A 3,475-nucleotide genomic window follows, 5' to 3' on the forward strand; every position below is an offset into this window, starting at 1 on the left:
GAAGAAAATGTATCTAGATGCAAAGCACAGGCTCTTAAAAGCCACAGCATAAACACAGAGATTTTTCCCCTCTCCTGATCCAAAATACAATAGTCACAGACTATTTTTAATTCATGTAAAATTATGATAATCATGAAAGCAGAAACTTTATGGTTTGCTGAATTGGCTGCAATGTGCATCCCTAAAGTAGGGAAGACCTGAGATCAACATAATGAGAAATATGACAGAGAGCCCTGAATACAACTTGTAGGCTGAAACAAAGATCAGGCCAGATCAGATTTAGCTACATTTATTGCTGTGCTGTGCACCAGAAAATGTTAAAAATAAGGCACAGGGAGTGACGATTTCCATATTAGCAGTACTCTGGTGATGTGAACCTAGCAGTTTTAAGGCCGTAGTGCCTTGAAGGCCAGCAAGTACTGAGTGCTTTTCATTGCTTTTACCAGCAGAGATTGATATATATGACCCAAACCCGACATCTAGTGGAGGAAGAACGAGGGCGGGATTTTCCTTGCCTTCCCAGGGATGCTCTGGGCTGAGCACATAGAGAGAGCACTTTTCTCTTCATGAGTGACCTGAAGACCATCTGTTGCACAGCTTATCCTGGGCAGGGAAGCAAACCAAGGAGCTTGTGGGAACTCCAGCTAATTGTGCACGCCTTGTCTAGTTCATGACACCTGTATCCACAGCCATCCATGCCAGAAACCAGTTCCACAGTGCTGTCAGCAGATAATGAACTCCAAGGGCTGAATTGAAAGCAGTTTCAAAAGACAGTAGGAGAGATGACCATGTCTGGTTGAACTTGGTCAGGGTCTTGTGAATGCATCTAACAGAAAGAATGGGTGGTCACTACAGCTGCACAGATGGTGTCAGTGACCTGCAATTTCTGATGTCATGAATGTCAGGTCTGCACTCCTGGACCAGACTAGCTAGTTCAACACTAGGTCATGAGGGTGCAGCTCTGTTTAGCTTCCAGCTTTTCCCAAAGCAGAAGTTCATTCACTGCCCCATCTGGACTGCTTGAGCTGGGAGGCCATCGGTACTTCAGGAAAGTTTTAAAACTTTCTGCCTTGTCCTGTGCACCTGCCACCATAATATCTCATTTCTCAGTTAGCAAAAATCAAAACGTCAGGCTCTTGTACTTGCATGAAAATACTGAAGGAATGAACCCTAAAGGCTAAAAGAAGCCAAAAGCCAGATAAAATAGTCCAGTGTTTATTTTTCATATCTTGCAAATCAATTGAAATTAATACCATAAATTTGTTGGTACCTCAGTCTTGATGAGAGCACTTACAGGCCATTAAAAATGGCAGAAGACCATAAAATACACTACAGGAAGCAAAATTATCTCCCATGTGCTAGTGAAGAGTCCAGGCTTTTTAGCTGGGAGTTGCAACTACTCACACTGCCTGTGAATCATCATTTTGGGAGGATGAAGCAGCAAAATACCAACAGTTTAGAGGTTCATTAAAACCCCTGAAATACTGTTGCTTGCCTAAATGAACGCATAGACATCAGCCACTGCCAAAGAGCTCGGCTACGGGGCTCTGTCCTGAGCTACCACAATGCTGATGAGGTGATGCATGTTTTTAGGAGGGATTTTCAATTTCCCAATAGCAAAACAAAGTTAGTGTTACACAAACAGTACAAAGTTTACCACAGGATTGAGCTTTAATCTCTGGTGGTTGCTTATTGACTGCAGAAGAAACAGAAGATACTCACTGAAAAGACTTCCTCAAAATCCTTTTTGCAGGCAAGCTTGAAGGAGAGGCTCTCACCCCCTGCAGCTTTCCCTGAAACCCAAAAGTAAGTCTGAACTGAGGTCCTCATTGGAAGATAGGACTGGGTCTGGTTTGTTTAAAATTCCTGTTTATTCTGTCATGAGAGGACTTGTTTTATCTAATTGTGCTTGATGAATTTGACCTTCCTAAAAGTTAGAAAAGCAGAAGTTGTGATAGATGGTTTAAAAAATGTCACAGTGTATATATGAAGACTTGTGCTATCAGCACAATTCTTGAAGTCAGAAAAAGTAGGTTTGGGCTACTTGCATGCCCTGCTACCTAATGCCTGTCAGAGCAGACAGAGCAACACTGAAGAAATCAGTTGCATTTCTTCTTCCTCTTCCAATGAGTCTTAGGCTCTTTACTAACATAGAATTGTGAGTCCTAATTTTCAAATGCAAACACAGGTACTTCAGTCAGTGAGAAGCAGGGTGCCTGTAGCTTGACAGCTTGACTCTGTGTACACAGCCTGTGTGTTTATCTCTGCCAAAAGTGACCAACAGGGGACACATGGGGCTGATTTTGGTGAAGTTTGTAACCCTTGCTAATCTGCAGTGGGAGGTTAATCCTGAAAATTAGGATATTTACTTCTTCCTGAACATTTTTTAGAGAAGTCAGACAGAACCACAGCTGTTTTTAAATTTCATGTTTCCACATACCTTGCTAAATACCTTTTTTAATCAGGACTGCCGAAGTAATTGCAATAAACAATTTAGAAAATTGCCTTTGTCTGGGTTTTGTACATGTTTCTGCACACACAGGCATGGTTTGCTAAAACATTAATTTGCATAGCTTTCAGTTCTTGCTACTTCAAAAGTATGCAAGTGCAGGCATTTTCTGGGCAGCATTTATGTTGGTTTGATTAGACATCTAGGTCACAGAACTTCTCTTCCATTCCCTGAAAGGCTGAGGTTAGTTCTCAGAAACGTGTTTCATATTGTGGAATTTGTTTTTTGCCGGTGTTTTTTCATGGTTTGTCCAAATTCTATATGTTCCTTTTATAGTATATATCAGTGCTCCAGCATGTAATGCAAACATCCAGAAGATATTTATTACAGAAGAGAAAGTAAGATCTGTAGAAAATGTTTGTTTTTTTCCCACAGCACTGGCCTTGACAGTCACGTCTCAGGGTCTGGACTTAGTTTTACAGTGTGTTCATGCTGGAGCAGGTTAGATGTAGACTCTGTATTTACTTGTTTCCAGATTTCATGATCTTGAATTCCAACACTGTGCTCCATAACTAATTGCTCAGTCATGGAACTGTCCTTAGGGGTGATCTAACAAATGATGTTCTGGGACAACCTTTGAGCAGAATTACGGGAACAAATAATGCAGCTTGTTTTAAGATGGAACTTACGACAGAATTACACAACTGAAATAGCAGAGGGCCTAAAATGACCTCTTCAGACTGCTGTTTAAAACAGAATGAAGAGAGGCACAGAGATGCAAACTTCCTTCTACTCTCATGGCTGCAAGTTACATCTGCAAGTTTTCCTCATACTGGGGTAGAGGATTCACAGACCAATGTGCAAGATAGACGGAGTCAACTCTCAGCTGCTCTTCTTTAAAACAGATGGCTCCAAGTTTTGCATACAGTGACATTGGAGCCCCCAGAAGAGAGAATGACAGTTCAGGGGTCTAATTTCTGCTCCACGTTATTCTTTTCTTCAAGGTTCCCTACACCTCTCTCAGCA

This window comes from Catharus ustulatus, chromosome 2 (genome assembly GCF_009819885.2).
Source record: "Catharus ustulatus isolate bCatUst1 chromosome 2, bCatUst1.pri.v2, whole genome shotgun sequence".
Taxonomy (NCBI): domain Eukaryota; kingdom Metazoa; phylum Chordata; class Aves; order Passeriformes; family Turdidae; genus Catharus; species Catharus ustulatus.